The sequence below is a fragment of the Ambystoma mexicanum genome, chromosome 1q (assembly GCF_040938575.1).
Source record: "Ambystoma mexicanum isolate Mex_15411 chromosome 1q, UKY_AmexF1_1, whole genome shotgun sequence".
NCBI lineage: Eukaryota > Metazoa > Chordata > Amphibia > Caudata > Ambystomatidae > Ambystoma > Ambystoma mexicanum.
This window is the reverse complement of record NC_090922.1, coordinates 1535551775-1535572006: the sequence shown is the minus strand read 5'-3', so window position 1 is coordinate 1535572006 and position 20232 is coordinate 1535551775.

Sequence of the window (20232 nt, the reverse complement as noted above, 5' to 3'; positions counted from 1 at the left end):
TCTCCCACGGGATAGACACCCTCATCCAGACGGTCAACATACCTTCTGGAAAGGCCATCTGCATTATCGTGACTCTTCCCTGGTCTGTGCTCTATGGTGAAGTCTAGCCCTTGCAGGCTAATGGACCACCTGAGCAATTTCGGGTTCTCACCCTTCATCTGCATAAGCCACTTCAGGGGCTTATGATCTGTTTGGACCTTGAAGGTAGACCCCGTAAGGTAGGGCCTAAAACGCCTAAGGCTCCAAACTATACTAAAACACTCCTTTTCAACAGTAGCCCACCTAAGTTCTCTACCCTTGAGTTGTCTACTGATGAATATGATAGGGTGTTCTCTCCCTTTGTCATCTAACTGGGACAAGACAGCTCCAATTCCGGTGTCGCAGGCATCCGTCTGGACGATAAAGGGTCGGCTGTAGTCAGGCGCACTCAACACAGGTGCCCTACACAGACTTTCTTTCAAGCCATCAAAGGCCCTCTGACAGTCTTCGGTCCAATTAACCTTTCTAGGCTGCTTGGGTGACGTTAGAGCGGTCAGAGGTGCAGCTATGGTTCCATAGTCTGCCATGAAATTGCGATAGTACCCAGTGAGGCCCAAAAAGGCTCTCACCTGGGTTTGAGTAGTGGGAGTCTCCCAGTTCTGTACATCCTGTACTTTACTGGCGAGAGGTTGGATTTGACCCCCTCCCACCTCATGACCAAGATAGGTAACTTTCCCCTGAGCTATCTGGCACTTGGTAGCCTTGATAGTGAGGTTAGCCCTTTTCAAGGCCTGCAACACCCTATCCAGATGTGTCAAATGCTCTTCCCAGGTGGAACTGTAGACGGCAATGTCGTCTAAGTAAGCCACACAAAAGGCTTCCAGCCCACTGAGCGCATGATTGACCAATCTCTGGAAGGTGGCAGGGGCATTCTTCAACCCAAAAGGCATGACCCTAAACTGGTGGAGTCCCTCAGGTGTTGAGAAGGCCGTCTTTTCCTTGGCATGGTCCGTCAGAGCTATTTGCCAATAGCCTGAGGTAAGGTCAAAGGTGCTCACAAACTTGGCAGCACCTATGGTGTCCACGAGCTCATCAGCCCGGGGCAATGGGTGTGCGTCAGTCTTGGTGACGGCATTGACTCCTCGGTAGTCCACACAGAACCTCCAATCCTTGGTACCCGCCTGGGAACTTGCCTTGGGGACAAGGACCACTGGACTGGACCAGGGACTGGTTGAGGGTTCAATAACACCCAGATCCAGCATCTTGGCGACCTCAGCCTGGATGTGGTTCTTAACGGTATCTGACATACGGTAGCACCTGCTTTTGACAGGCACACTGTCACCAGTGTCAATTTCGTGCTTACACCACGGTGTAAGGCCTGGCTTCAGTGAAAACAGAGAGGCGTACTGTTGGAGCAAAGCCCTACAGGCCCTCTGTTGCTCTGTTGTCAAATCTGGAGAGAGATGTACTCCCTCCACTGAGCCATCCTGAGGGTTGCTATGCAGCAAATCAGGAAGGGGCTCGCTCTCATCCTCTTCTTGCCCAGAAGCTGGCAAGAGACATGAGGGAGGGTCAAGGGGACTGACGATGTCGATGCCCACCCTCTCAGATGGTGTGCCAACCACTGGCAACAGCTGTAGTGGGGCAATGACACTGCCTCCAGTCTTGCCAGACAACTGACAAGTTGGGCAGGTCCTGCAGTGGGACTCCACCTCTACTCCCATCCGTGGCCAGTAGAAATGGGCAGAGAGCCTCTGCTTAGTCTTCTTGGTCCCAAGATGACCAGCCAAGGGCACCTCATGCGCCAACTGCAGTAGGAAGGGCCTGTAAACCTGGGGTACCACCAACCTCTTGCGGGCACCAGGTTCAGGCTTAGTGGGCTCACTAACAAGGAGCTCACCCTCCCAATAAATCCGGAAATTCCTAGGCACCTCTCCTTGTGCCTGGGCCAGGGCCTGTTTCCTCAGTCCCTCGAGAGAGTGGCACTCTCTTTGCCCCTTACAGAAGTCCGCCCGGGAGGGTCCCCCTTCAGCTAACAAGCATTGAAGGTCGGGATGATCCTCCGGGTTAAGAACCTCTCCCACAGGAGAGTCTTCTGCCTCTTCTCCCAAAGGAGTTGAGTTGGGGTTTTCCACTGGACCCAGCCCGTCCTGAGCATGGGTCCCAATGGGTGCAGCAGGAAGAGAAGGTGCTCCCTCCACAGAGGTGGCCTTCTTGGTCTTCCGCCTTCTTGCCTTAGGCCTCGCCTTTGGCTCGGGTATCTGACCCACAGCCAGACCCGATGTCACCTGTGATCTAGTGACGGCAGCAGCAGTCATGGGAAGACCATCCGAGATCAACCCCAACTCTACTAGATCATTCCCTAACAAAATGTTAGCAGGGACATTGTCCTGAACCAGGACAGGAAGCTTCGCTGTCTTGTCGCCAATCATGAGTGTGACTAAGGTTACAGGGGATAATTTGGGAGGCCCACCAGCTAACCTGGTGGTTTGCAGAGGAGCACCTTCATAGTCCCCTGGCCTGAGCAGGGTCCTGTCCACCACTGTCATGCTTGCCCCAGTGTCTCTCAAACCAGTAGAAGGCTGGCCATTCAAGAGGACACTCCTCAAAAATCTACGGGTGTTCTGTGGGATAGTCGCCAGTACTTCTGCGTACTGGTCCCAGGCCCCAAGGGACACTAAGGAAATCTCCACCGGAGCACCAAATGTGATCCCGGCAGAGGAGGGGAGGACAGTGGCCTCCACCTCAGACACGGGGTAAGGGTAGGTCAGGCTGACAGCCTGTACTCCAAGTGCCTTACCTTTACACTTGGGGTCACCCCTTTTGTGATCCAGAGCCCCACAGTCCCAACAAGCGCCAGGAGTGCGGGGTACAGTACTGGAACCACTGGGAGCCTGCTTTGCAGCAGGTGGACCACTACTCTTATTCCCACCCCCAGATGACTTATCCCCACTAGATTTTTGGGTCTTAGGAGAGGAAGGTTTTGGTTTACCCGACTGTGATTGCTTGGGGGACTCCTCAGCTTTCTGAGAGGCCCCCTTCTCTTTATCCTTGTCCTTCCCACTGGAGTCCTTAGGGGACACCCGGTGGGAGACCCACTTGTCAGCCAACCTAGCCAGCTTAAAGGGGTCCAAAATGTTCTGGTCAGCCACATACTGACGCAGCTCTGGTGAACAGGCTTCAGAGAAATGCTCAAAAAACAAGAGGTGGGACAATTCAACAAAAGTCTTAACCTTGTATCCATCGATCCACCCCATCATGTTCATGTGCGCAGCACTCACCCAGTCAACCCAAGACATATTCTCCTTTTTCTTAAAATCCCTGAACCTTCTAAGGTATTGGGTAGGTGTCTTGCCGAACTTGGCAATCAAAGCAGACTTCATACACTCGTACTGACCCCTTTCTTCCACACTCAGCTTCAGAATACAGTCATACCCGGTTTGAGGCACTCTGCTTAACAAACACTTCGCCCAATCTCTTTTATCCACATCATGAATCTCACAAGCCATTTCAAACGCTTCAATCCATTGGAGGATATCCGAACCCTCCACAAATACACCAACCAAATCTTTCATAAACTTGGTGGCTGGGGACCTGACACTCTCACTGGATCTAGCTGAAGTCTCCACTCTAGCTTTCTCTAGCTGGATCCTCTGACATTCAGTGTCCTGGCTCTTGAATTCAAGGTCCTTATTTTTGAGTTCAAGATCCCTATTCTTGAGCTCCACTTGTTGAGCCAACTCCTCTTTCTTAAGCTCAGCATCTATTTCCAACTTGCGGTATTCAAAGGCCAATTTCATCCTCAATAACTCAAGTTCTAAGGAATTGCTGGAGTTTGGAACAGAGGCAGCAGGAATGGCGGCATTCCCAGAAACAGATTCAGCTGAAACCCCAGGGGCAGAGTCCTCATTGGTTGCATTCCCCCCCTCATCAAGAGTTTCACTATCAGTCTGGTAGTCCACCAGGGCAGCTATCAACTCAGCCCTAGACTTATCCACAAAGTCTAATTCCCTAGCTTCACAAGCACTCTGGAGAGCCTCCAAGCTCATCCGAGTTAATTTGCCATTCGCAATAGACTCCATCGTTTGTAATGCAGTTACCTTGTACACAACTAAACCTCAATTCAATAAAGGGCAAATATCCTTTGTAAGTGGCACGGTTATACACTGATTCTTAAAACCATAAGCATCCCACCGCTTGCCACCAGTGTGAGAGAACGGATCTCAACGACCGGTGGGGGGTGTCTGTACTCCCACTCCCTATATGGTGGAGGAGAGGCACAGGAGACCCCAGCCAAGATTCTCTATTCGATAGCAATGGTCGAGCAATCAAGGCCTAGCTTCTCAGGAGGTGATGCAGGCTGGTTCTTAAGTACAGTGTATCCCAAAGCCCCCACAAAGGAATATCCACACTCTGTATTGGTTAGAACACAGTCTTTATATAATCAAAAGTTAAGGTTATGTACATCTATCATGATAACTCACTTTGTACTCTGGTAAAATCTACAATGACAAATATTTACAATCCTAAAGTGGTACCACCCTAGATCTTATTGAAGTGCATGAACAATACTGTACAATATCACACAGACCAATAGAGTGAAACCAGCAATAGAGAGAGGAGAGAAAATAAGATGGTTGAGCAATAGGCAGAATACTGACCCCTACCACTAGGCACATTTCTGTGTGGAGATCCCCCCACCTGGGCAACCTGTAAAGAAAGATATAGCACAAGCCCAGTCCATATATTGCTCTGCAAGTCTTATTTTCCTCTATAATGTTTTTACCCCCCCAATGTACCTGGTGGAGTCGAGTTCCTCGAAGAAGGCGTCGACAAACGTCGAGGGACTCGCTGTTCGGCGACGGGGAATCGACGGCCCTTCTTGAATGCCTTCCCTTTCAAGCGGGAGGCACGGGGCGTCGAACGTCCGTCGACAAACGAGGCAGAAAGATGTCGAAGAGGCAGCAGCTTCGTCCGAGCGGTGCTCGTCGGCGTCGGGGCGTCGGCGTCCTGCAAGGCGGAGGTGTGCGGGGCACCTCGATGACAATAGTTCTGGACCGCAAAGATTGTAGAGACGGGAGCCCAGCAAGGGCGTCGAGTCGTCCGAGTCTTCGAGGTCGTCGGGTGGCGGGAAACCCACCGGCAGGTTTCTCCTCGGCGCGTTGGTCGTCCTCGACTTTCTCCGGCAGGATAAGAGGTCGACGAGGCGGTCGAGAGAGTCCTTAAATTGGATGTTCTTAGGCAAAGGAGCGGACTGCTCCGGTCGTCGGCGGCACAGCGTCAAGTGGTTCCCACGGCTGGGCAACACAACTTCGACGGGCCTCCAGCGGTTCCACAAACCTGCGAACCCTGGTCGACGGCAATGGACTCCGACGGCGTCGATGTCCGGGTGCTTCACTTCGATCTCCTCGGCAGTCCCGTCTCGGGTCGACAACCTTTCGAGGGTCTGTCTTCCAGGGCGCTTCGGCGAAGATGGAGCGGTGCTCGATGGTCCCTCGGAGCACGGGAAGAGGGCGCCTTACCAGGTCCTCTCTCGGGTCAGTCCTCGACGAATTTCGACAGCCTTCGGATCGGTCGAAGCAAATGCCACAGCAAGTCTTCTTCTTCCAGCTGGACGTCGAGGGTCAGCAGTTCCAGTTACTCTTGAGTGGAGACTCAGCCTCTGGACACTTCTGAACTTCTGAACACTTTTCCAGTGGTGAGAGGTCCCCAGATATACTATCCTCTCTCTCATCCACACTGCTGGCACACACACAGCAGCCAATCACACTGCAGGGCATTCATGCAGTCAGTCAGCCAATCAGGCACACAGTGCATTCAGGCCACACTCCTCCCTTTCAGACACTCACAACAAGGAATGTGGATTGGGACAAGTACCCAGCCATTCAACACTACACACTGCATTCAGGCCAGTTTCGGGCAGGGCTGTCTCAGTCTTTGTCTCACATACCAGAAACCAGACAACCACAACAAGGAGTGCATATTGGTCACCCACTCCATTCACCCAGGTCCCACCCACAGGAGGTACCCACAACATACAGTCAGTGGGAAGGCTCCAGTCAGTCTAGCTGGGCCTTCACAACAACACCATATATGGAACTTCCACCCAACAGCCATTCAGGGGGAAGGGACAGAGACAGGGCTTCCCAGGACTTTGGGAAAAACAAGACAACAGGCAATAGAAAGCAAGAGGCCACAGGGGCCATCTTGTTTCTATCAGGAATCAACTGATCCCAATGGCAGGGCCTGGGTGTCCCAAAATGGAGGACACTCAGAGCACCTGGCAGATTCAGCATGGAGCTGCCACCAGCCCATACCCTGCTCTGTGGGCCACCCACAGGTGCCCAAAAACATACACTAGGGGCACAGGGTTGTACCCCTACCCATGGGTGCCATAAGGGTATCCCATGGGTCTGTTCACCAAACCAAAAGAGAGAGCTGCACTGCCAGGAGTCCCACATGGACTCCTGGGCAGAAAACATGACAGAACACACGGTAGAAACAGAAAAAGGACAAGGATTCAGAGGCCCTGTCCCTCAGATGCATTTCCAGCATCACAGCGGAGAGTAGAGGCAGGTCGATTTAGAAAGAGGCTGTTGCAGTAGTCCAACCTAGAGAGAACCAGAGCTCGAGAGACAGTGAGCTTCTGGGGGAAGCAGAGGAAAGGCAGAATACCTCTGAAGAGGTGCAGTAGGAAGTTTTTTTGAGACATCAGAGATGTGGGCAGAGAAGGAGAGCGTGGAGTCAAAGATGATCCTGAGGTTCTTAGCCTCTAAGTAGGGAGTTGGAGGAGGGCCAAGGTTAAGGTTAGTGCTGAGTCAAGGTAAATGCCAGGGTTTTTACTTCTTTGGTGACATTGATAATGAGCCCATCAATAATGAAGGATTTGAAGGAATCGCAAAGTTTGCTTAGTCAGTTTTGTGAGCCTATGAGGAGTAACTGTTTTTGTGCGCTTTAAGCACAGGTCATGCTGAGCCATCCCATCCAGGCCTGGGTGGTTTGGTAAATGTTGCTTAATGCTTTAGAGTCTATGTCATACGTATCTGTAATAGGGATGAAGATTTGGGTGTCATCCGGATAGTTGGTTTGTGCGGTGTCTCATGTCTGTGTGTATGTGTTAGGAGTGAAGCAGGTGTTCTATCTGTGCTGGCTTCTAATGAATAGACAGTGCCTGACAAATATGTGTCACGTGTGATTGGACCTTCTTTAGAATTATTTTACCATGCATTTATTTGGATTTTAGCTGATATTACTGTGAGTGTTCTAGTTTCTTCTACCAGACCGGACACTATTGAGTTATTCTGTGTGGAGAACTTTTGTAGTGTGCTTGCTCCTGGCTAACAATGGTCAGTTGTGCTTGTCTAAACTTTAATTAATCTGGGAGTATAATTATTGTATCCAGGGAATTGCGTGCCTTGGTTCCAGCATTCCGACCCTCCCTTATTTCACGGTAACCTTGACTCTGGTTGTCAACTTTCTGACCTCTGCACAGATATGTATTTCTTTGATTTCAACATTTTGTGTTCTCTCGGAGCCTTGAGTCCTTTATTTAAAAGGATTGCTGCGGCCTCCATTTTGAAAAAGATGGGTTGCACATTAGACTTGCGTTTCTATGTTAGTGAGCTATATTCACTTGTTGTTTACGTTGCATTCAGCTTATACATGACTCATGTTGTTATTCTTTATGTCTTGTGGTTGCTATGTTAATATTCTTAGTTGGGATGCTCTTGCCATCTTTAGCTTTAGATCATCTCCACGATTCCCTGTACCTGCCTGTGGTAAGATTGGTATGGTTTTCTCAGTGAGTAACTCTTCTCACCTTTGCAGTGGTTGGCTGGGGAAGGGGTAGTCGCTATGGATAACATATTCATCTGCCTCCCAACATTCCCCCCTCTAGTTGAGACCTCGATCACGCTCTCCTTTCTGCTCTCCTCCACATAGGGCTCTTTGGGTATCCTTATCTTAGTCACCCCCTCAAGCTGCCTATATGTCTAACATATTTGTCCACACTCAAGGTCATATAGCAGCATTCCCCTATGGAATCACAATACACCCAGTGCTTGGAGCAGTTACGAAAGTCCTGAGAACAAATACATTTTGATCCTGGAGGGACGATAAGACTGTACATTGCTTGAGTGTGGGGAAAGTCTTCAGTTTGTGTGTAATTGTTCCAGGTTTATTACTATTTTCATCCCTACTGCTTATTTAGCAGTCTTTTTGCTTTGGTTTATTGCTATTTTTAGAACACAAAATTCCAATAGTACTAGTAACAGTATAGCCACTAGTATTTTGAATGTGTTAGACAACCTGGTGGGTATCCATGAGAACAGGTAGTTAAACCAATCATCGTCTGCAATATCTTACACATCCCCATCTCCATTTTTGTTTGCAGTTCTGTCAAGGTGGCTATGGCCTCTGTAAGGGTCCCATTTTCCTCATCGTGAGTGGTATGTATGTGCGGCAAGAAGCCCCGATCTTTGCACACATGCCCCCCTCTATAGCCGTTATCAGATCGAGAATGTACCTTGTTTGGAGAGTCATGCGTCTTATTGCCCTCAGCTCTTCCATTATGGTTGTAAGACTTTCACAGTCGTATTTATAGTCAGCAATAGTTTCCATCAGGTAATTGGGTAATTTGCAATGATTTTGCATTCATATTGGCTTTCAACCCGGCCGTATATGCCTTTTCATCTTCTTTACTGACCCAGAGGCTTAAGGATGACAAAACCAATTCAGACAAACAGAAAGGAAAAGAACACAACACGTAAGAAGGTGATACAGATACCCATCCAATAGACATATTGGTCATAGAGCGATACAGTTATCAGTCACAGAGTGGCTTTCTGAACAAAAAGGTCTTTAGTCTTTTCCTAAACATAGCAGTAGATCTTTCTTCTGTTATGCCCAGCAGAATAGTGTTCCAGACAGTGGGGGCCGCTACAAAGAATGTACCTTTCTTCACCTGAGTTCATTGAGTTATAGTTGCTTTCCTTTATGCGTGCAAGTGTGAGGGACCTCTTGTATTTTATGTATGTTCATTCTGGGGAAATCATCAATCTGCACCCCACTCTGGGGTAATACCAAGGCTGGTGCACTTCTTACCAGGGAGCACAGGCCTCCCCAATTTGGGGGAAGTTGTATATAGGCTTGGAACCACAGGCCCAATAGTGGTCCATTATCACTGCTGTACCTACTTTCATGTATTTTACATTAAAAACACCCCCACAACCTGTGTGTATTCCCACCTTTACTGTGCCATTATTTTTGAAGCACATGGCTGCTTCCTTCAATGGTCTTATCTGCACTCGTCCACTCTCATCTTCTACCCAGGTGAGTAGTCTCATTAATTCAGGTCATTTTTCAACACACTCATAGTTCTTATTCTTCACTACCTCCTCAGGGTAAACTAGGAGTGCTTTACACCCTAACAGTCATTCAGCCCATCCTTCAGTACTAAATACAGTTCCTGTTATCTGTTACTGTCCTCTATTCCAACATCCAGGTATTTCCCTCTCTTGCACTCTAATCCCAACTCCAGTCACATCTACTGGCATACATTTTATCACCTTGTGTTGTGTTTTTGGTACTTATCATCATATCTTTTTTAAATAAAATGAACCTCCCATGGAGAATTTGCTTTTGTTACCCACTCTATGGAGGCTATCTGACCTTGAAATTGTCCCAGTGTCATACAAAGTGCAATCTGCATCAGACAATGTGCTGTGTTGTCAGGTACTTCAGTGGGTATACATGTTCTGAAAGTACTCATGGAGTAGGGAATGAGGGAACACACAAAGCAACTCTCATCAGACATCTCTCTTCCCACTCTGCCCATGTGTTGGTACCACAAGTTATTGGAAAAATTGGCAAAATCATCAATATAATTACTCAGATGTCATCTAACACACTTCTTTTTGCTCATTTCTCTGGAATGCTATTGTTAGGTTATTTCCCCGGGGCTGTTTCACATGGCATGGTTATACATATTGACCTGGTGTTGACATCATGGAGAACAGTAAACAGTGGTCTCATTGGAGGATTGGTCTATAGTATTGTACTGCAAATAATAATAATTTTGCATTTATATAGCGCTGTGAACCCTCAGGCATCTGAGCACTGCTTATTAATACCAACGTTGTGTAAGTGCTCATTTATCGACCTTGGAAGGATGAAAGGCTGAGTTTGGCCTTGCCGGGATTCAAACCTGTGTCAGCAGGCTTTGCACAGATGTCAAAGCAAGCAATCTACTCACTGTGCTATTGGACCGGCTGTAAATCAAATATAACCAAACAAGGGAGGCAAAGGCTGCTCCTGTCATCATGGCTATAGGGTCTCTCTTTTTGCAAATGGGTATGGGCATTGGGCCCTCAAGGGCATTAAAAAACAATATCTTATCCTATTTGACGGAACACATCTTGTTAGTATTGACAGGCTCCTAAAGAAGGATAAGTGTTCAGAAAAAAGGACAGGACATGGAAAAATAGGATTGCGATAGGGAACATCTGTTATTTTTATCTTTCTTTTGAAGGGTCACACTTTATTACAGGCAAGCATTGTCAAAGGACTTTGGACCAAATGCCTGTGTATCGATATAAAAATGATGTTTCTTTTATTCTTCTTGTTTCTGATTGGCCCTGGCCATCGACTTTGCTTGGACTACTCTCACGTCTTCATCACATTTAGGCTCAGTATTGATGGACAGGAGGGTCTCATCTTGATACAGCTTGATGTCGCTAAGGTGCAGCCAGGCCCACCTGCCTTCAACTTTCATGGCAGACTGAGTGCCAGCCTCCACAAGGTAGGGTCCATAGACGCGTGGCTTATGCCACTGTCGTGTAAAGTTTCTGCACAGGTGTTTGTAGCCAGGAAATAATCCTAATGGCCGCAACACGATGTCTGGATCAGTTTGTAAATTAGCTTCATCAGTTATCTTTGAGCCCTTCTGCTTTATTTGCACCTGTCGAGCCATACATTTAATAGATTCTGTTATAGCTGTCAAATGTTCTTGCATTTCTTTCCCTAACACAGTATCAGCATTCTCTGCATCAGTTTTAACTCAAGTGGGAGGAGCAAGGGGTGTGTGTATTCTGCGTTCTGCCATCAGCTCATGTGGAGTAAGGTGAGGGTTTGAGCTGTGCTGATTGCATAATACAAATAGGGCTAAAGGAAGGCATTGGAGCCACCTTTTTCAATTTTTTGCCATTTCCTCTTTTATGGGGCTGTTGTGGTGCTCACAAATGCCATTTGCTTGTGAGTGATAAACCAAGGGAAATGTATGCTTTACACCCAACAGGATACTGATTTGCTTGAATACATCATTTACAAAGTGTGGTTCATTGGCAGACCCAAGCACTTTGCACACTCCCTACCTTGGGAATACCTCACATGCGAGGAACTTTGCTGCAAAGGTGTAATCTGGATATATGCATGGACCGGATATGATCCATCGAGAAAAGAGACAAATGACCACTGGCATATACCGGTAGCGTTACAAATTTGGAGCATATCTACATAGTCGACATGCAAATGCTGAAAAGGTGCTGTAGGATGGAGTATTGCTCCGCTCACTATTCGCAGAGTATGCCCAGCCGTACATTCCTGGCATGTTAAACAATTAACAGTGAAATTTGCAATGTGTTCTGTCAAATTGGGGACAAGCCAGTCTTAGGAAATTAGTACTCAAGACACTCTCTATGTGCTGTGTAGTGAAACTGCTCTAACGCTACTGTATGCAGCCCAAGGGACATTACAGGTTTCCCGGTGCTGTCCTGCCTCTAGCTTGCATCTGGGGGACAATGAGCACTCTAATCTTTTCAATAAATCTTGCTCTTCAGGTGGCATCCGTCCCAGCAATTCGTTAATTTGTGCTATGCATAGTGTATTAAAGGCATCCTTCATCACCATGTTCCGTGCACATGTATATTTGTTTGGGTGCAGTCGCAATGTCTGATATTTCAGGAAAATGTGCTGCTCCTTCTGCTTCTATGTCAGCGGCCTCACTGTCACGAAAAATCAAATCTGCACCTCTGGTGTGCGCTGCTCACTTTACCACAGCGATGGCCAATGGGAGTTGAAGTGCATTTATGAGCCTGTCTATGAATGGCACATGCTGCACTGGTGTGCTGTCTGCACACAGGAAGCCACTCCTTTTCCACCATGACAGTCCTGTGTGTACTGTTGACATCACGCAGACGGAGTCGGAATACATCATTGCCATTGCGCTAAACTCAACACTTCTAATTATGCCGCTTGTGCTGAGGAATGCGCTGGAAACCTCACACTTTTCACTGTTTCAGACCTACCATTCTCTCCTGTCTTCACCCCTGCTGTTCCATTGTACCTTTCACCAGTACTCTCGTCTATTGATTAGGGCCCATCAATAAAGAGAATCAACCCCCTCCTAGGGCATTTTCTTTGACATGGGATATTTCATAAAGGTATTCAATGTACTTGGTGCCATCATGCACATCATCTCCTTCCTTGAGTGGTTCTGCAATACATCTGGTTCGGTTTACTACTCAGCACCATACAATTTTATTCAATGAGTTTGATACATTACGAGGCTGGAGGTAGCCGTGCCTGTATTACAGGCACGGCTGCCACCGGTATTCATTTTTTTCCGGCATCCAGAAAAGGGCAATTACCAGGTCATTGTGACCTTGCCGGACACGGTAATTGCCCTTTTCTGGGCGCCGGAAAAAAGTCTTCCCCATTCCCATTGAGCCCAATAGGGCTCAATGGGAATGGGCAAGGTGGTAGCACCGGTACCATTAATAACGGTACCGGTGCTACCATCATGTTCTGCTCAGGGGTGCCGGTATGGCTACCAGGTCAGACCTAGTGGCTGCAAAGGCACCCATGAGCAGAACTCATAGTTTCCCGATATGGTAACAACGGTACAGGCAAGCTTATCTTTACTGTTGTTACTGTACCGTCAAATTTGTAATGAAGCCCTTTGTAACCAGAAGCTCTCTGTGTAGTCAATGTGCTTTTGGGCTTTTCAAAGAATGGCAAATAAAGCATGCTCAACATATAATGTAACTGCACAGTCCATAGTTATGCTGGCAAATTTCTCAATTGCAAAGTCGGCTCCCGCCAATGCTTGCTCACAGGTGTAATGGCCTCTCATCACTGGATCTAAGATTCCTCTGTAGAATGCTAATGATTTGTGTCCCATGGTGGTTTTCTGTCATCACTACTCTGTTTGAATGGGAGAATAAACAGAATTCTTCAATGTAATCGGGGATCCCTAACACGGGAGCTGTGCCGATTGCTAGTTTTAGTTAATCAAAGTCATCTACCATCTGCCTGTCCAGGCTATGTCACTGTTGTCTTCTGAGCTCCCTTAAGTCCTTTTAAAAGTGGCCTGACACATGTACTAAAGTAAAAAACCCATGTCCTGCAGATCATATATTGCAAAGGTCTAGAAATTGCTGCAATTCTTGGATGTCTTCATGATTGCTTCTGCTCTTTTAGGTGTAACCTTTATTGCAACGTATATTTGTCAACTTTGTATCCATTCTGTGACAGTTGGCCTCATTACGGGTTTGGTGGTAGGCGTACCCTTACTGAGGGTTCGGCTACAGCCAAACTCGCTACCGGCACCGTCACCCACAAATGGGCCATTACTGGCCCATCAAGAGATGAATGGGCCGGTAATTGCCCATTCGCCGGTGATGGTATGGTTGGCCTCCCGATCCCCAGTCTGTCCCATAGGGCAGAATGGGGGTCGGTAGCATGGTTGCACCGGCACCGTTCATAATGGTGCTGGTGCAATCACGAGTTCTGCTCGTGGGTGCTGGTCTGCATGCCTGGTCAGACCACACGTGCAGTCCAGACCGGCAAGCAGAACTCGTAATGTGGCAGAGAAGTAACAACGGCGCCGGTAGCACCACGGCACTGTTGTTGCCTTTCCGCCACATTCGTAATGAGGCCCAGTACTTTCATACATTTTACTGAGTCTCTCCTGCACTCTTCCTCTGTGTAATTATGGATCCATGTGTTAATATCCCCGCAAAAATATCACCATACACAAATATTGCCATATTTTTGCGGCGATATTAAGGCATGGAACCTGCGGGGGACAACCCTGCAACCCCCATATTATTTTAAAGGGAGCGGGGGACACACCTGCAACGCCCACTTCCAATAACCCCAAAAATTATTCCCACTCAAAATATTGCCTATGGCCGTTCCCGACGACCAAATATATACGACAATATTTTTGGTGGGGATAATATCTGATACCGTCATTACATACTGATATGTCATCTACATATTGTATTGCTGAAGTGTGAAGCTGTTTATTTCCATCTGCAGCACCTGGTTAGAGACCAAGGGAGACCCACGGTACCCCTATGGTAAACAAGTTTGATTCAATTTAATTATGCTGTAAGTATAAAAAAAGGTCAAGTCCTGTGATTCTTCTTGCAAGGGGATTGAAAGGAAAGCATTCTTTAAATCAATTACTGTAAAATATGTAGCTTTTGATAGAATGTTCCACAGTATTGTGGCTGGATTTGGAACCAATGGATACTCAGACTCAACAATATCATTCAGGAGCGTAAGTACTGGATAAATCTCCAGGACACCCCCACCCTGTTGCCTTTTTAATCGGGTACACAGCCTATTACATGAGGACTCTGAGGGCACTAATATCCCTTGCCACATCAAGGCAGCAAAAGTTTCATAGATACCCTTGTCAGCTTCCTTTGACATAGAATATTGACTCAATTGCGGTGAAATAGCTCCCCTCTTCAGTTTAATTTTAACTGCCCCCACTTCTTTGACTGACCAACATCATATGGACTGCTTGTCCACAATGTTCTTGCAGCGTGTGCCAAATTTTCCTGGAGCAATGGCGGTACCTTCTTCACCAGCAACATTCTCTGAGGGATCTCCTTGTTCTCTATTTTTAACTGATATATAAGACTGATGTTAAACATCACTTCGTCATATGAGTCAAGAGAAAAGAGAGGTTTCATAGCATGAAAAGAAAGATAGGGGCCAGCAAGTCAGATATTGATAAGTGCATAATGACAAGAGTGGCCAATAGAGGAAATATCAAGAGAACATGAGAGAGAAAGATCAAAGATAATGTCCAAGTTACGTGCAGATAGCAGGAAACGAAATGAAGATGCAAGAAAAGACAGAGAGGGAGGGTGGAGACTAGGAGAAATAGTAGTGGCAGGGAAGAACAGAACCTCAGTTTAAGAAGGATTAAGATGTAGAAAATGAGAGAACATCCAGTTTTGAACAGCAGAGAAACAGTAGAGTGGAGAGCAGAGTCAAAGGATAAAAAAGAGAAATAGATCTGGGTGTCATCGGCGTACAAATGAAAAGAAAGTTGGAAAGAGGAGTTACGAGTAGAAAGATAAGCAGAATAAAGAGAGAAAAGAAGAGGACAAAGTACCGAGCCTTGAGGAACACCATATAAAAGAGGGAGTTAAGGAGAAGAGTGCCCAGCCCAGGTTATGGAGTAGGACCGTGGGGAGGGATAGGAATGGAACCATTGAAGAGCAGGCATTGAGATACCCAAGGCAGAAAGAGAGGAAATAAGAAGAGAGTGATCAACAGTGTCAAAATCCGCAGACATGATGAGCATAATAAGAATAGAGGAGAGTTTAGAGTGACGAGCTTTGAGGAGAGAGTTTGAGATGTGTAGAAGAGCAGTCACTGTAGAGTGAGAAGGGCAAGGAGGGAGAAGAGATTGGAGATTCAGATGGGGGGGTAACCTGAGCATATGCAGCCCACTCAAGAATTTTAGAAAGAAAGGGCAGAAGTGAAACTGGGCAGAAGTCGGCAGGAACAGATGAGTCAAGAGAAGTGGAAAGAATAAGTGCATCATGCTTCAAGGTGGTGGGAAAGCAAGAGTTTGCAAAGTAGACATTAATAAGAAAGGTGAGATAATGAAGATGAGGATATAACTGGGGATAAGAGAAGAGGATCAGAAGGAGAAGCAGTAAGCTGAGCATGAGCTAAAAGGGCAGAGGTGGCAGAGTCAGTAAGAGGATAGAATGATGAAATAGAATCTAGAGGTAGAACAGGACAGGGAGAAGAGAAAGGAGTAACAGAAGGAATGAAAGCTGAGTGGAGGTTTGCTACTTTAGATGTGAAATAGTTTACAAAGTAAGATGAAGAGAGAGGCGAGAAAGCAGATGCATCAGGTGTTTTTGGAGACCGAATATTGTGAAGAAGCTGATCAAGGCGATGAGGCTGGTGGGATAAAGTGTGAGGTCGGAAAAAGTAAGTAAAGCAGAGTCAAAAGAGGTGTGCAGCACTGAGAGCGTGACGGGGTCGAGTGGGTAATGAGAATTTGTCTTTTGCCATTCGGCTTTACGCAGACAGCAGCATAGGGGGACAAATTCTGGAGAGAGCCAGGGCTGTGGAGTTTTACGAGTCAGAGAAAAAGGTGCAAAGGAAAAGTTGAATCAAGCACAGACAGCACAGAGGAATGTAGAGTGGTAGCAGCTGTATCAGGCGAAAAGGAAGAGAAAAGCGAGATTGATGGAAGAGAAGAGTGCAAAGAGGAAAGAGAAGACAGATGATCGAAAGAAGAAAGATTATGGAGAGTAAAGATAGTCGGGGCATGGTAGGTAGATCAGAAGGGGGACAGAGAAAGACAGTAGTAAGTGATAAGAAGCGTAAAAGAGGTAGGAAGACGCATGAGAGGGAGGAGGAATTGAGGAAAAAAAAGCAATCTAGGCAAGAACCAGACTGATGAGAAGGGGGGAAGAAAGGAAATGCAAATGATAAGAGTTAGCGAGTGAAAGCAGCAAAGGGAGCGATGAGTTAGCAGAGGGGAGGTTGAAATCCCCAAAGACCCGGGTAATGTAGAGCAGTATCGTTTAATGTTTGAAAATGTATTTTAATAGTGCAATGAAGTGATTGGTGTTGTGTAAAAGATGTCAAATTCTGATTCTATAATCTTGTGTATTTATTTATTTAGAACCACCATGGATCGCAGAACCACGCAGGCATCAGACCGCAGAGGAATGGAGCTAGGATTGCCCATGGATCTGTTCTGGTTACCGTCACAACCAGCATGCACTGAAGCCATGGATCTAGTGTAGCCCATGGATTGTGCAACCTCACAGGCATCCCAACGTGGAGCAATGGAACTAGGATTACCCATGGATGTGGACTGTGGACACTCGTGACCTGCAGGCACTGAAGCCATGGATCTAGGGTGGCCCGTGGATTGTGCAACCTCACAGGCATCCCAACGTGGAGGAATGGAACTAGGATTACCCATGGATGTGGACTGTGGACCCTCGTGACCTTCAGGCACTGAAGCCATGGATCCAGGGTGGCCCGTGGATTGTGCAACCTCACAGGCATCCCAACGTGGAGGAATGGAACTCGGATTACCCATGGATCTGGACCGTGGACACTTGTGACCTTCAGGCACTGAAGCCATGGATCTACGGTGGCCCGTGGATTGTGCAACCTCACAGGCATCCCAACGTGGAGGAATGGAATAGGATTACCCATGGATGTGGACGGTGGACACTCGTGACCTGCAGGCACTGAAGCCATGGATCTAGGGTGGCCCGTGGATTGTGCAACCTCACAGGCATCCCAACGTGGAGGACTGGAACTCGGATTACCCATGGATGTGGACTGTGGACACTTGTGACCTTCAGGCACTGAAGCCATGGATCTAGGGTGACCCGTGGATTGTGCAACCTCACAGGCATCCCAACGTGGAGGAATGGAATAGGATTACCCATGGATGTGGACTGTGGACACTCGTGACCTTCAGGCACTGAAGCCATGGATCCAGGGTGGCCGGTGGATTGTGCAACCTCAGAGGCATCCCAACGTGGAGGAATGGATCTAGGATTACCCATGGATGTGGACTGTGGACACTCGTGACATGCAGGCACTGAAGCCATGGATCTAGGGTGGCCTGGGGATTGTGCAACCTCACAGGCATCCCAACATGGAGGAATGCAACTCGGATTACCCATGGATGTGGACTGTGGACACTCGTGACCTTCAGGCACTGAAGCCATGGATCTAGGGTGGCCCGTGGATTGTGCAACCTCACAGGCATCCCAACGTGGAGGAATGGAATAGGATTACCCATGGATGTGGACTGTGGACACTCGTGACCTTCAGGCACTGAAGCCATGGATCCAGGGTGGCCGGTGGATTGTGCAACCTCACAGGCATCCCAACGTGGAGGAATGGAACTAGGATTACCCATGGATGTGGACTGTGGACACTCGTGACCTGCAGGCACTGAAGCCATGGATCTAGGGTGGCCCGTGGATTGTGCAACCTCACAGGCATCCCAACGTGGAGGAATGGAACTCGGATTACCCATGGATGTGGACTGTGGACACTCGTGACCTTCAGGTACTGAAGCCATGGATCTAGGGTGGCCCGTGGATTGTGCAACCTCACAGGCATCCCAACGTGGAGGAATGGAATAGGATTACCCATGGATGTGGACTGTGGACACTCGTGACCTTCAGGCACTGAAGCCATGGATCCAGGGTGGCCGGTGGATTGTGCAACCTCAGAGGCATCCCAACGTGGAGGAATGGATCTAGGATTACCCATGGATGTGGACTGTGGACACTCGTGACATGCAGGCACTGAAGCCATGGATCTAGGGTGGCCTGGGGATTGTGCAACCTCACAGGCATCCCAACATGGAGGAATGCAACTCGGATTACCCATGGATGTGGACTGTGGACACTCGTGACCTTCAGGCACTGAAGCCATGGATCTAGGGTGGCCCGTGGATTGTGCAACCTCACAGGCATCCCAACGTGGAGGAATGGAATAGGATTACCCATGGATGTGGACTGTGGACACTCGTGACCTTCAGGCACTGAAGCCATGGATCCAGGGTGGCCGGTGGATTGTGCAACCTCACAGGCATCCCAACGTGGAGGAATGGAACTAGGATTACCCATGGATGTGGACTGTGGACACTCGTGACCTGCAGGCACTGATGCCATGGATCCAGGGTGACCCATGGATTGTGCAACCTCACAGGCATCCCAACGTGGAGGAATGGATCTAGGATTACCCGTGGATGTGGACTGTGGACACTCGTGACCTTCAGGCACTGAAGCCATGGATCCAGGGTGACCCGTGGATTGTGCAACCTCACAGGCATCCCAACGTGGAGGAATGGAACTAGGATTACCCGTGGATGTGGACTGTGGACCCTTGTGACCTGCAGGCACTGAAGCCATGGATCTAGGGTGACCCGTGGATTGTGCAACCTCACAGGCATCCCAACGTGGAGGAATGGATCTAGGATTACCCATGGATGTGGACTGTGGACACTCGTGACCTTCAGGCACTGAAGCCATGGATCCAGGGTGGCCGGTGGATTGTGTAACCTCACAGGCATCCCAACGTGGAGGAATGGAACTAGGATTACCCGTGGATGTGGACTGTGGACACTCGTGACCTGCAGGCACTGAAGCCATGGATCTAGGGTGGCCCGTGGATTGTGCAACCTCACAGACATCCCAACGTGGAGGAATGGAACTAGGATTACCCGTGGATGTGGACTGTGGACACTCGTGACCTTCAGGCACTGAAGCCATGGATCCAGGGTGACCCGTGGATTGTGCAACCTCACAGGCATCCCAACGTGGAGGAATGGAACTAGGATTACCCGTGGATGTGGACTGTGGACACTCTGATCTGCAGGCACTGAAGCCATGGATCCAGGGTGACCCGTGGATTGTGCAACCTCACAGGCATCCCAACGTGGAGGAATGGAACTAGGATTACCCGTGGATGTGGACTCTGGACACTCGTGACCTGCAGGCACTGAAGCCATGGATCCAGGGTGACCCGTGGATTGTGCAACCTCACAGGCATCCCAACGTGGAGGAATGGAACTAGGATTACCCATGGATGTGGACTGTGGACACTCGTGATCTGCAGGCACTGAAGCCATGGATCCAGGGTGGCCCGTGGATTGTGCAACCTCACAGGCATCCCAACGTGGAGGAATGGATCTAGGATTACCCATTGATGTGGACTGTGGACACTCGTGATCTGCAGGCACTGAAGCCATGGATCCAGGGTGGCCCGTGGATTGTGCAACCTCACAGGCATCCCAACGTGGAGGAATGGATCTAGGATTACCCATGGATGTGGACTGTGGACACTCGTGACCTGCAGGCACTGAAGCCATGGATCTAGGGTGGCCCGTGGATTGTGCAACCTCACAGGCATCCCAACGTGGAGGAATGGATCTAGGATTACCCATGGATG